This window comes from Protopterus annectens, chromosome 1.part1, assembly GCF_019279795.1.
Source record: "Protopterus annectens isolate FY-2018-M chromosome 1.part1, PAN1.0, whole genome shotgun sequence".
NCBI classification, from domain to species: domain Eukaryota; kingdom Metazoa; phylum Chordata; order Ceratodontiformes; family Protopteridae; genus Protopterus; species Protopterus annectens.
The window spans coordinates 219,033,568-219,047,413 of NC_056726.1; the positions used below are offsets into that span (position 1 = coordinate 219,033,568).

Genomic DNA, 13,846 nt, shown 5'->3' on the forward strand with positions numbered 1-13,846 from the left:
ACATAGATCATGGTTTTTAGTCCCTGTATTTTCTTAGTGACAAACCTCTGAGGTCTCTCCAGCTACTGCAGGTGTTTGGTGAGGTACATGCAAAAGGGTGCATTATACTCTATTAGTGGTCTGATGAGGGTCGAGTACAATGGAGTTATAACATCCCTTGTAAGACCTGGATGCTATGCCCTTGCTTATGAGGTGCACTATGTAGAAGGCTTTCCTTACTACTGTGGAAACTAGGCAAACTGCAGTAGAACAAATCCAGGAGGAAGAAGGCATGGATTTTTACTGAAGTTTTTTTTTTTTCTAGTTCCAAGAAAGGAGAAACTTTGGAGACCTACACTTGATCTCTAAAATTCTTTTTTATTCTATGCCATTTTTCTCTCCTGCTGAGTGTCAAGCTACCCCTAACTGGACTACAGTTAATTCATTCCCTAAAGGTGGAGACAGAAGCTATATGGGGGAATCACCAGAGCCACTAGGGTAGCAGCAGTCTGGAGAACCTATCAGCCAGGAAAACATCAGGGAAGTATGTCTTCACCAGCATCCTGGGGAAGAGAGCTATTTTCTGTATGCTTAAACCCACCCATATGTGGGAGAATGAACTGTCAACTTGGTGCCTTACAGCATCTTCCACTGTGTGTGCATGCTTCTGCAAGCTCACCTAGAGGCTACTGATATGACTGGCAACATTCTGAATATCAACCCTTCTGCACTAGTCACATCATCTCCATGAGCCCCCTCAGCTGAGAATACTTGATATGTGGTCTGAATTCTCCTTATTATTAGAATGAACATAAATTATCACCTGCCTAAGCTGTGAAACATCCAAACAACTAACCAAATTCAAATAACCTGGGTCATGGTTGGGGCTTTATTCCTATATACAACCAGTGCAGGCTTCTTGACCTCTCAAATCTGAACCAGTTTCTAAAAGTACCATAATTCAAAATGCTAACATTGGATGTCATCCTGCCCCTCCTATTTTTCTGTGTCCTTGAAGGTGATCCTGTCTACCTCTGTATGCTCTTATAGAGGAAACCCATCTTTCTAAGATTCAAAGTTGGAAAAAACAGTACTATTTTACCTTCTTGTGCTTTGGGTTAAGTACTGACCCAGAGCCTTCATAAAATATCGCACTGTAGTAATAACTCACTGCAGTACTGAGGACATTCACAAAGATCCTTTTCTTGTTGTGTCTTTTGGCTTTTCCCGGTTAGGGGTTGCCACAGCAGAATTCCGGTCTGCTAATGATTGGCAGTAGATTTTTACATGCCGAGTTGCCAGCTCTGATGCAACTCTAACCATGTGAGTCCTGGAAAAAACCCTGCAATTTTCTGAACCACATCTTTCCACTGCCACTTTGACCCTTACTGTAGGGTCTTTGAGGTGTGAAAAAATGTATGCCCATGGCAGACAGGGTCTTACCTTCCTGTTCATATCTGGTCAGTGTCTATGAAAGTTTAGGCCCAAAAGGGATGAGCCATCAAAAGGGGCATTTAAAAAGGAAGACTTAAAAAGATCCACAAGGTCGCAAAGGTATATCCAGGCCTGCCTCCTCATAGACATGCCTGAACCTGCTGCCCTGCAAGTTCCATCTGCTGCATAGGAAATGAGATGCATTGAAGCATTTAGCGATAGAATGTATGGTGGTGAGCTGACAAGAAATTCTGTCTTGTGACACCTCAGCCACTGCACCTTCAAGGGAATCTGAATGCTCTTTGATCAGATCCCTCTGTGACCTAGTAAAGTGAGGCAGGTAATTCAGGGACCATAGAGCAAATGTCGCTGATGAAAAGACAAGTTTCCCACATCTATCCAATGTCCTGGAATCTTATTACGAGGATGGTATGCCCATTCACGCATGTCTCCACACAGAAGACGCTTTAGCTGAGAATCGAACAGGACAACATCTTACTGTGAAGCGACAATGCTACCACAGTACCACCACTGCAGTTCACAAAGATCCTTTTCTAGATTACCTAATGCTGGCCTAGTCCCAGGAAGAGCTTCAAAGGGTATTAACCTGTACCATAAACGTTTTCCAGGACCTGGACGTTTTCACAAACTTTCGCATATCCAAGCTGAACTCATCAAAGATAATGGTTTTCTTGGGAAAATTGCTGGATTTTCCCAGAAGATTTTTCTTCTCCAGGACAAAACAACATTTCTTTCTCACTTTTTCTAACAACTGGCCAGAAGGGGCTATGTCATAGCAAGGGGATTCTTCATGGCTCCAATTATCCTTTTCGCTCAACTAGCAGGGCTATCTGTAAGGAAATTACTATTGTACCTTCATAGCCTCTGGCAACAACATTTCCAGCCATATGAAAAAAATGCCCTGTACTCAGAATAAGATGCAGTGGTGGAGCCTCCAGGTGCAAAACAATGCAGAAGTACCCTTCTGAAAGCCTGTGCTTATCCAAACCCTAATCACTGACACCTCAGACTCAGCCTGGCTGGCACATATAGCAAAATGAGCACACAGTATAACTGGAACAAGGATCTACTGAAAAAAACATATCAGTTTCAAGAAGAAGACGGTAGATCCTCAAACAAACCTGGAGACCTCAAGTCTTGCATCTAATAATAGAGCATATGATATTGTCATTTTTCACCTTATCCTCACTGATGGGTTTGGATCTGAACTTTGAATCCAACTCGGCCATTACCAAAGTTCGAGGTCACAAACTTTGCTTTTGGGCACCTCCCCTTTACCCAGAATGCACCTCAAGTATTACCTTAGATCTCGTTTGCTGCTTCACAAAGAACATTGGTCGTCTTTTGCTCTTGGGCTTAGGTAAGTGTTTTCACTATAAATTATTACATTATAACTCCATTTCTTGATAGTTATTTTTCACTGTCGTTCTTTTTTCTGTGTCTCTTTAGCCTGTCTTTATTGCCTTTTTAGGTAATCTTCACTACCATTGCTTGTAGGCCCCTTCCCTCCCCTTTTTAGCAGCCACTAAATCCTTTACTGCCATTGTTAGTAGTTGTCTTTTTCTACTTTTTCTTGTCTAAAAAAAGGCCTAAATCCTTCCTAATTTCTCTTCTGTCATGGTGTGTGTGTGTGTGTGTGTGTGTGTGTGTGTGTGTGTGTGCTGTGTGTGTGTGCTGTGTGTGTGTGTGTGTGTGTGTGTGTGTGTGTGTGTATGTAGTCTAAATTTTTCTTATCTGCTGTGACCAACAAAACAAGTCTTTAGGCTTCAAAAAATGTGAAAAATGTGGCAAGAAAACGCCTCTAAGTGATTCACACACTGTGTGTGTGTGTGTGTGTTGCTTAGGGGCATTACACCTCCAAGAAGACTGTAGCATATGTCACGGCTTCAACCAAAAGGCCTTGGTTGACCATAAAAGCAAATTGTTGTTGAAAGGTCTTCTTCATTTATCTGAAGCCATTGCTGGTATGGACTCTGCTTCTTCTAGTAAGTCCAAACCTTTAAAACACTACCCTTCAACTCTGAAAGATTCCTCAGAGCCATCAAGCAAAAAAATTAAAACTACTGGATCCATCAAGGCCTTCGGATCTGAGTACATTTAAGGCTGGTTCAGACAGCTACTCAGAGCAGTCAGATCATTCGGCTGTAATGAGATCAGATTGGACAGGTAGTTCAACATTGGTTGAGGTTATTTCCACCTCCATATCTAGGCCTAGGTCTCCAGCCTTATCTTCTCAGTCCAGCAGATGCCTCTCAGATGATGACGTGGATGGAGTGGTACAAAGGGTCTTATGCACTCCAGCACTGGCCAAGCTCTTTTCGGATCTGACCCCTCAAGCTTTGGATCCAACCAAGTCTCCTGCCCTGATTCCTGTTCCTCCTCTGACTTCCTTCCAAGCTTTGGAGTTGAGAGATTCCAATGTCCAGATCTATCCAACATCTGATCAGAGGCCTTCTCCTTTGGATCAGACACGTGCCTTGAATTCCTCCACTCTGTCAGAGTAAGAAGACTCTCAGAGCCATTACTTACTGGTCAGGTCCGGGGATCGGGTATCAACTCCGAGGCTTTCAGATCAGTCCCTGATCCACAGGCTTCAGCCCAGGTGAGTTTGGCTCCAGCTAAATTCTTTGGACATTCTGTCTTATGGAGCCGAGGGGGTGACTGCTCTGACTACTTCTTTGTCAGACCCAGAGGCCAGCTTGGTTCAGGAGCAGACTGGTTTTGGGGGTCTGAAGAGAGTTATGGCTTCTACAGCATCTCGGACTGGGTCTTCTTCATATCTCCAGACCGCCTTTGCTCAGCTGGAGTGTCTTCCTTATCGGCCATGTCTTCCACAGGGACAGTGAAAATCTGGCCTCAGGATGCCACAGTTGGTACCCCGCCTCTTCTGAAACTTCCTTGGAGTATCCCATTGAGGAGGTCCCTAGGAAGAGGACTTGCAACAGGAAGCATTTAGACTTGCCTGAAGAGTTTGTCACCTCTGATACTGACCTCTGTAAAGGACAGGGATCCCCATGGTCATCTCCTGAAGATGTCTCCTTTGGAGACATCCTTGAATTATTGAAGCAGAGAGGTGGTTGGCAGTCCAGCAATCCTTCTCGGGAGGAGTCAGCATACTTGAAGGCCTTTGGTTCTTGACCTTCTTCCTCCTGCCACCTTCAGACGAACTTATTGAATTCATTTCTAAGAGGGTATGAGAGACCCCAGATTCTCTTGAGCCTACACCTCAGAGACCAAATAAATTCATTACATCCCCTATAGACAGAAAGTTTTGGACCAAGGGGGTTGCGGTGGATGCCATGGCTGTCATAGCAGCAACCAAAAAGGAACTCTTGGAGAGTAGTTCTACTATCCATCCTCGTAATAGAGATTCCAGGACATTGGATAGATGTGGGAAACTTGTCTTTTTATCAGCGACCTTTGCTCTATGGTCCCTGAATTACCTGCCTTACTTTACTAGGTCACAGAGGGATCTGATCAAAGAGCATTCAGATTCCCTTGAAGGTGCAGTGGCTGAGAGGTCACAAGACAGAGTTTCTTGTCAGCTCACCACCATACATTCTATTGCTAAATGCTTCAATGCATCTCATTTCCTATGCAGCAGATGCAACTTGCAGGGCAGCAGGTTCAGGAATGTCTATGAGGAGGCAGGCCTGGATGTACCTTTGCAACCTTGTGGATCATTTTTAAATGCCCCTTTTGATGGCTCGTCCCTTTTTGGGCCTAAACTGAAAGAGACACTGACCATGTATGAACAGGAAGGTAAGACCCTGTCTGCCATGGGCATACATTTTTTCACACCTCAAAGACCCTACAGTAAGGGTCAAAGCGGCAGTGGAAAGATGTGGTTTAGAAAATTGCAGGGTATGTTCCAGGACTCACATGGTAAGAGTTGCCCCAGAGGCAGAGGGAGTAACAATAATGGAAGATGCTGTCCTCATGGCAGAGGGGTGTTTCACAAAACCAGGGCTCCAGAGAATTGTTCTTTGGTAAACCCCTCCAGCTCTCCTGAAGGGAGGCCTGATTTCTTTGCCCCAGAGGCAACTGGGGGATGAATGTGTCTGCACCTACATGCCTGGCTAAGAATAACAAATGACAAATGGGTGCAGAGCATCATATCCAAGGGCTATCTTATCCCTTTTTCCCAACCCCTTCCCATAATCAAAAGGATCCTGGACATCTCACCTAGTTAACAAGAACAGGCAGCCATTTAAATTCAAAAGCTGCTCGACAAAAGAGTCATCCAAGAAGTCCTACCAGACCAAATAGCATCCGGAACTTACTCAAGGTTATTTTTAGTTCCAAAGAAAATGGGACTGGAGACATATTCTGGAACTCAGCAAACTCAAAAAGTCCATAAAAAAGACAAGGTTTCAGATGGTCATGGTACAGTCCATTCTTCTTTTTCTGGAAAAGGACAATTGGATGTGCTCTATAGACCTTCAGAATAAATACTATTACATAAAAATAGACAGACGGTCCAGAAGGTGCTTGCACTTCTGATTGGGAGCCAGTCACTATCAGTTTTGAATTCTGCCCTTTGGACTCACTACAGCCCCCAGAGTGTTTTCCAAATGCAGTAGTAGCATCTCACTTGAGACAACAAGGATTCCAGGGTTTTCCATAGTTAGATGACTGTCTCATTACCGCACTGACCAGGCATCTTCTTATTTGGGCAAGAGACTACATTCTAGAGATTTGTGCACTCTTAGGTATCATGGTAAATCTTGAAAAGTCTTCTCTGCAACCCAAGCAAAATCATCAGTTCATTGGTGCAATCCTGGATACAAATCAGATGGTAGCCAAGATGCCACTCTCAAGAGTGACGACAATCAGGTCTCAGGTCAGAGTATTACTTCACAGAGACTTGATACCAGCTTGCTAGTCTTACAGACTCTCGGTTCAATGGCCGCAGCAATTGTCCTAGTTCCCTTAGCACGTTATCACATGAGAATACTCCAATGCCTCCTATCAGTACAATGGTCCTTCCTAGAGCTTCCCATGTCCTTCAAGATTCACCTCACCAGCCTTTGCAAGCAGGACCTTCTCTAGTGGCTCCAGTCTGATCAAGTGACAAAAGGTCATCCGTTTGTTCCTCCACAGCCCAAAGCCATGGCGACCATGAATACTTCCCAAATAGAGTGGGGGGGGGTATTATCTGGGGAAGACAGTCCAAGGCACACTGGTCCCCCATCAAGGCCAATCTGCATATAAATGTCCTAGAGATGAGAGTGGTTCTTCTGGTGTTGCAAGCATTTCAGGACTCTGTTCCTCAGAGGACTATTGCAGTTCAGTTGGGCAATATGTCAGTAGTCTCGTACATCAACAAACAAGAGGGAACTAGATCTTACTCTTATGTTGAGAAGCCCTCAGGTTTTGGCAATGGGCAATTTCATCTAACCATTTTCTGATAGCAATGCATATCCCAGGGAAGTCCAGTGTGATAGCAGACAAACTGAGCAGTACTATTCTAATGCCTCACGAGTGGTCCCTCAATCAAAGAGTTGCAGAGATGATTTTCCATCGATGGAGCCAGCCTTGCAGTGACTGTTTTGCCTGTCCAATGAACAACAAGTTCAGTAACTATTTCACCCTGATTCCCCCTCTGGGGAGTCCCTGAGGGATGCGCTCCTCCACAATTGGCCTCCAGGAATTCTGTATGCCTTTCCCCCTACCCTGTTAATCCCAACCTTCTTATGGAAAGTCAATCGGTTGACGAGGACAATAATTCTAATTGCACCCTACTGACCTCGACAGATTTGGTTCCCCTTCCTATGGCCACTTCTTCTGGCTGAACGTTGGATTCTGGACCCATTTCTAGATCTCCTTTCACACCCAATGGGAATGGTTCATCCAAATTTACACAATCTCAAGTTGACAACTTGGCTGCTCCAGTTCAGGTCTTAGCCAGACAACCCCTTCTCTCTTCCCCTGTGTGACACATTATTTTTTCTTCTCACAAACCCTTCACTCATAAAATTTATAGCAGTAAGTGGAAATGTTTTGTTTATTAGGCTAAGAGTCTTGGCATGGACCCCTTCACTGCTCCTATTCATATGGTTTTGTATTTCTTAGCACAGCCTTTTAATGAAGGCACAGCTGCAGCTACAGTTAAGGTGCAACTAGCAGCTGTATTGAATTTCCATTTGGATGAAAATTAATTAAATTCTCACAGATTCTGCAGAGCTTTTTTGAAAGGAACAATACTTTTATAGCACCCATGCAAAGGCACTTCACCACCATGGGGCCTAAATTTCATTTTAAGGCATATTATTTATCCCCCATTCAAGCCAGCAACACACTATGACCTGAAATTCCTTTCTTGGAAGACCCTTTTCCTAGTGGCAATCACATCCACTAGAAGAGTTTCTGAACTGCAACCCTTATTGTCTCAACCACCTTATTTGATTTTTCATAAGGAGAGCGTCTCCATCCATACTAGCCCTTTCTTTTTACTCAAAGTGGTTTCAGAAGCTACATTGAATCAGTCTATTGAACTACCAGCTTTCTTTCCCAATTTTCACAATAAAGGGGAATATTCTTTACATTTGCTAGATGTTCACAGACAGTTATGCTTCTGCCTTCATAGGACAAAGTTTTTTAGAAAAACTGATCAGCTCTTTGTAAGATTTTTGGATACTAGAAAAGGTCTCCCTGTGTCCAAGGTGACTTTAGCCAAGTGGCTGTCTCAGTGCATTTCTTATATTTACCATTCACAGAATAAGCAATGATCCAGTCCTGCTAAAGCTCATTCTACTTAAGCAATGGGTACTTCTTCTGCCTTCCTATCCAGGGTTTCATTGGGCAATATTTGTATGGCAGCCAGAAGGACCAATCACCATAACTTTATTACTCATTACAAATTAGATTTGGGGGTAGAGCTGCATTTGGGTCTATAGTCCTAAGGAATATTCTCCCTTGAGCCACCCAAAGTGTACAGGATGCTAGGGACTGTGTCCCATCAGTGAGGATAAGGTAAAAATTGAAAACATTAAATAAAGAAGTTATGTAATTAACCATGTGTGTTGTCCATTTTCACCTTTTCCTCACAACCCACCCACCAACCCCCTAGCCAGGCTTCTGATGGATAGAGATGTCCCATGTACATTCTTTTTACTCAATATAACCTTGCAATGGCTTTAATGCCTTTCTGAGAACTATACATATATATTTATATCTACTCTCTCTCTCTCTCTCTCTATATATATATATATATATATATATGTATATAAGCTGGAAATTCAAAATCCCGAAGTTCGGAGATTTTGAATTAGCAGTTCTGGTGTTGTGGTGTGTGAGTGGATGGTTGGAGATGTAGGTAAGTATTTGTGTTTTATGGGTTTTGGATAGGGGCTTTAGTGTGTGTCTGTGTGTTTTGTTAGTGTGATGTGTGTGTGCGAGGGGAATGTAGCTTGTGTAGTGCTGGTGGCTTTGGAATTGCCCATCCCTGCTGTAAATTTGATTTTGGACACTCCTCTCAGTCCCGTCTCATTTGCTGACTCTACTGAGTACAGTGAGATCATTTGGGAAGGACTACCCCCTTGCTTCCTTGATCTTGGACACTCCTCCCTGTTCCATCTCATCAGCTCATTCTACTGTGTACAGAGAGAGCATTTGGGATGGCCATCCCCGACAGTTTCTTAATCTTGAATTATCTTCTGTTTTCTCCCTCTCCACTTAACAAAAAAAAAATTACACTTTATTCAACTGCTTTTACTGTAATTGTGTGCTTCCTAGTTTATAACCTCACTTTGCATCGCTGCTTGCTCTTAAGTGTTTAAGTGCTTTTATTCTGCTGCATTCATTACTTGTTAATAGCCTGGTTAAATTTATCTGTTATTCTAAACCTCTTAGTTTTGGTTTTAGCACTTGGGCTTCATGCCAGTTATGTTACATTTAAGAAGGTTTCTGTGGTCTACACTCTTTTGGACAAACCCTTTTCAAAACCCTCTCTCCAAAAGTCCACTCAGTTATTCAGAACACTATATATGGACAATTCCCATCAGTTTCTCCTGCCAGCCTGGTCGACATGGGCATACTGAGACAGTGTAACAACTGCCTCATCTTCACTGACAGCCCTGTTCTCCTAGTACATAATTCTACTTGTGAGAAATGCATCTATGTCAGTAGCCTGGAATCCATGCTCTCTCGTGCCACAGTCAGTACTCCTGACAAAGAGGAGATTCCGGCACAAAGACCACACTACCCACATCACATAGCCAAGCGCAACATACATTCACCTATGCAGAGGGCCTCAACAAAATCTTACCTAAACAGCAGAGACTGCCAAAACACACTCACAAATATTCCACACACACAACACCAAGTACATCACACACAACAGCCCATAAGGCATAACAATAAACCAACACACCCCATAAGGCATAACAATAAACCAAACATACTAGTCATTGGTAACTCAGGGCTTATATCAGTCCATCGAAATGGCTGAATATCGAATACCAGATGTTTGAACTGTAAAGTTCGAACACTGGTAATCGCGATGCCGCGGCCCACTGAATTCTTTCCCAGGGAAAGAATTCGGTGATCCGTTTCTGTGGCTTCGTGAGTATCAGGACTGTGGTGGGAAGTTACGGGTCGAGTTCAGGTAAATGAGCAATTGTGTGGATGTTAGGGTTAGGGCACAGGTTAGGTGAGTTAGGGTTAGGGCGCGTGTGAGGTGGGTGTGCGATAGTGAAAGACTTTAAGGTTAGGGCAGGATAGGTGAGTTAGGGTTAGGGTGTGGGTCAGGTGATTGTGCGATAGTGATGGACCTTAGGGTTAGAGTTTGGGTTAAGGTAAGTGGATAGGTAGTAGTGTATGTACAGTTTAGTGTAGTGTTAGATGTAGGATTTTAAGTGTATATGTGTGGATTTATGTTGTTTTGGTGTGTTTGTGTTGCGAGTGTGTTTCTTGGAACAGTGATTTTTTTCCCCTGGGAAAAAATCACTGTTTTAAGACCTTGATGTTTTTGCAGTTCGTGGTTTGAAGTTTGAACGTATGGTGTTCGAACTTCAGACATTTCTATGAACTGATATAGAACCGGTGACTCAGTTATGAGACACACTGATATCCCCCTCACCAGGCTCGATAAGGAGAGGGTCACGGTCAGTTGTCTGTCAGGTGCCAGAATCTGCCACATCATGCACGCACTTACGTCTCTCCACACAACACGTACAAGTATGACTCTGTCATTGTCCATGCTGGTGTGAATGATTTAAGACATACCTCCCTGGACTATATGAAGAGAGACATGATTGAGCTCTCAAAGTATGTGTCCCAGGCAGGTATGACCTTAGCCCTAAGCAGCATCCTACCTTCACCAAGAATAATACCACAATACCAACAAAAAATAATTGACTTCAACAATTGGCTTAGTTTCTGATGTCATTCCAAAGGGATCCAATATCTGTCTGCCTGGGATGACGTGGTTGACAGGCCTCAAAGCTTTGCCAAAGATGGCCTCCAACTGTCACCACTGGGATTCCAGATTCTGGCCAAGGCTCTTGCCTCTCCCATTGTGCCTTTTTTAGGCAATGTCCCGAAGACAAATCTTACAACATAAAAGATCTTTCAAAAAGCAAATTGATTGTCATGCTGCTTAATGCTAGGAGCTTTAACCTGAAAATGCACTCACTGGAGGCTGTCCTCCTACTGGAAGATGCTGACATCTGTGCAGTCACGGAAACGTGTTTCAAGGCTGTGGAGAGCATCCCTACCTTACCAGGCTATACCTCATTCCACACATTCTGACCCCAAAATGAAGTCAGGAAGACTGAGGGTGGCGGAGTCTCTATCTTCATTAAAGACAATAACACGTCCAGACTGGTTTACCAGCGTGATGCACTAGAACTACTCCAGGTGCAACTGACAGTTGGCAAGACACCCGTGCAAGTTATAGCCAGCTATAGACCTGCCCCATGACTCAGGACACCCACTCCTCCTACCTGGACCTACTTGACTCCATCAAGGTAACCCCTAACAACCTGATCCTTGGTGACTTCAACTACCCCACTATAGACTAGGTGAACTATTCCTGCACTAATGCACTCACCCAACAATTCATTGACATCATCATTTCTAATGCACTAGACCAGCTCTTCTCATCCCCGACAAGGGGAGACAACATTCTGGACTTGGTTCTCACCAACATGGGTGACTGCTGCATCGTTCCCATAGTAAGTTCTTCCCTGGTGAGATCAGATCATCGGTCTGTCTCATTCTATCCAACCCAACCTTCCCCCCAGCTGTAACCAGGCTAAAAAACTTCTCAAAAGCTGACTACAACCTCTTTAGGGAGGGTATCAAAAGCTTCACACCACCACCCCCTCAGAGGATACAGACAACTATGCTGAACAGTACACCAGTGCAGTATACAATCACCTGTACAACTGCATGGACTCAGCCATACCCAACAGAACTAAAGCCTGCTCCTCCAGGAAACACAAACCTGTCTGGTGGACATCCTCTATCAACAGGCTTTACAACACAAGGAAGAAACTGTTGCCCAAAGGTAAAAAGGAACAAATTCCAAATTGGAAAAACTCCCTCCTTAGCCTCAACATGCAAATTAGATCAGTAGTGAAAACCTCCAAAGCCAATTATGAATCTAAACTAGCTTCCAAAACAAAGGGAAACCACAAAGCCTTCTTCAGTTATGTCAGGAACCTCCATGGCAAAACCCAGGTTATTTCCGAATTAGTACTTAATGATACCAATTCCACTGATCCTGTTGACTTAGCCAAGCTTCTACCAGATAGATTCAGTGCAAACTTCATCCCCCTGTCCCACCCCAAAGGCCCATTCGACATCCCTGATACTTGTCCCACGTCTCACATCTCCATAAGTCAAGTATTAAAGGCCCTGTTCAAGGCAAAGAACACAGCTTCCGTGTGACCTTCCATATATACTATATATATATATATATATATATATATATATATATATATACACTAACACCAAAACCACTCAAAATATTGGAAAATTAGTGCCCTGTTAACTTTTATCACCTTCGTCTCTTTAATACACAGAAACTTCTTCAGAAAAAAAACAACAACAGATCTAAATCATGTTTAACATGGCTTCAGAAATGATCAGATATTCAGACATCAAGTAAATTCACTAGCATTTTCTGTTGAGTTAAAGTATAAAAACTCATAGTACATAACTGTTTAAACACAAATAAAAATGTATAGACAAAACTGTACCCAATAAAGGTAAAACTAGTAAAAAATGACAAAAACCAAAAACAGACAAAGAATTCCACTTCTTTAATTCCAGTACTCTTAAAAACTAAGCGCTTTTGCTATTAACAAATGGCTTTGTCATTTGTTAATGGTGAAAGTGCTTAGTTTTTAAGAGTACTGGAATTAAAGAAGTTGAATTCTTTGTCCGTTTTTGTTTTTTGTCATTTTTTAAAAATGTATAGACATTATGCATTCTTTGTTTAAACTATCAAATGAGTAAGTAAAAAACTGTGTGCTAAACATAAGTGTCTTCCACCACCCATTCTAGCTTTGAAACAATGATAGTGATTAATTCAACTCATCTTAAGGCTCACAAGTTTGGTTAGCTCTTATTGTTGAGATTGTCATTCAGCCCAGAAGACTGACCTGAGTTAAACTGGAACTAGCCCATCAAAGCTTCTTCTGTTCCAGCAATGTGTCTGCATCACTACTTTATGATTCACAGTAATAAAACTGCTAATTAATAAATAAACTTCTTAAAACTACTGCACATAGCTAATTGTTTATAGTGGGTGCTTGTCCAACTTATTTATATATATGTATATTTTTTGGTTGATTGGTTGACTGACTGTTGTTTGATGGCTAGGTTTGATGGCTAGGTGAGTGAACTGGTCTGCTGACCCTTTTTAGCCAAGGTCCAAACTCAAGGGAAGAATAAAACAATTTATAACAACATAATGACAGAATTAAACTAATTACGAATTACAGATTTATTTCAGTGCAAACAAAATATACAAGAGACTACTACTTTAGTAATCTTATGTACTGAAATGCCATGGGCATTTACCATTTTGAAGTCAGTTACAAGTGGATTCTGCACAGAGATGTTCTTTAAGGACTTCCTTAATGCTTTTATTGTTTTTTTTGGTTTCTTATTTCACTCGGCAGATTTTTTTTTAGCATGGAAATGTTTCTGTATAAAGTTTTTGAATTTTCTTTTTGTTTTCCTCACACAAAAAAAGATTCACATTAGGCATGTGTGACAATATAAACAACTGTCTCCGAGCTGCAGTTGAAATAGCCAGTACTGCTTCAATTTTCTTTCTTAGTTAAGTTGACACAACAAAGGGACTGTTGTTAAAACAATAAAAAAACTTGCAAAAAACACTAAGTTGAATACTTAGCAACTCCTGTAGAGTATCTGCCATGTTCTGTTGGGGTCCATT

The 13,846-nt window shown here is 42.4% G+C and overlaps 1 protein-coding gene across 1 annotated transcript in view; it reads left to right on the top strand.

Moving 5' to 3' along the window:
• RFX6 (regulatory factor X6) overlaps positions 1-13,846 on the top strand; it is a 707,859-nt gene that overhangs the window by 275,210 nt on the left and 418,803 nt on the right. The gene's annotated exons all lie outside the window — the stretch shown is intronic.